The sequence below is a fragment of the Urocitellus parryii genome, chromosome 8, assembly GCF_045843805.1.
Source record: "Urocitellus parryii isolate mUroPar1 chromosome 8, mUroPar1.hap1, whole genome shotgun sequence".
NCBI lineage: Eukaryota > Metazoa > Chordata > Mammalia > Rodentia > Sciuridae > Urocitellus > Urocitellus parryii.
The window spans coordinates 153449736-153450598 of NC_135538.1; the positions used below are offsets into that span (position 1 = coordinate 153449736).

General features: G+C 55.7%; 1 non-coding gene across 1 annotated transcript; it reads right to left on the reverse strand.

Moving 5' to 3' along the window:
- Positions 1-484: 484 nt before the first annotated feature.
- Trnat-agu (transfer RNA threonine (anticodon AGU)) lies at positions 485-558 on the reverse strand. Its single transcript has one exon. It is a non-coding gene; the product is annotated as a tRNA-Thr (tRNA).
- Positions 559-863: the final 305 nt, after the last annotated feature.

Genomic DNA, 863 nt, shown 5'->3' on the forward strand with positions numbered 1-863 from the left:
AGTGACACGTACTCGTTCTCGCTTTGATTTTTCCTATTCAGGAAATTCAGGACACAGTACAACCTTCCAAAATGGGTACTCCCAGCGTGTTTAGGGCTGCTATGGGTTGTCACAGCTGCAGCGACCTCAGCAGTAGACATACCGGTCATTGCAAAGGTTGACTTTTCTAAATAACAGTCTGGGAATTCCCCAGGATTGCAACTAGGATAATCAGAGGTTACCATGTCGCTCGTAGATTAAATTTGGTGACTTTCCTTTCTGCTTTCCCTGCTTCCTTTTGTATTTGCTAAATAGAAATCACATGTCGTAAAGCCAGAAAGGGAGAAAATGGTTCCAAAACAACAACAAATTCACTTTGCCTCTTTTCTTTTGGTGAAAACGAGAGACCATCCCCAGATCCACACAAAACGCTTGGGTGGGTGGGAAACGAGGTGCAGGAACTTACAGCAGTCCATCGCCCTGGTTTCTGAAGGCGCAAAAGGAGAGGCCCCGCTGGGATTCGAACCCAGGATCTCCTGTTTACTAGACAGGCGCTTTAACCAGCTAAGCCACGGAGCCAGCACGCCCTCCGCGCTCCAGATTGGGAGGGAAAAGGGAGGCTCTCGCTCCTGCAGCGTTTCCCGCTTCCGAGGTCCCGGAGCCGCCCAGACCCGCCGGACCCAGCGTGGACTTGGCCTCCGCCGCACCGGGGCGCGGCCTTCGTCCCTGGGCTGAAGACTCTGCCTCCCCTCGCGCCATCTGCGAGGTCAGGAGCCGGCCAGGTCCACTCACCCAGCGCCGAGCCGACAACTGACCCGACCCGGCGGGAGCTGAGGACCCGCGACGACTCCGCGTGGCCACGGTCGTGGGCGATGAGCGCTGCT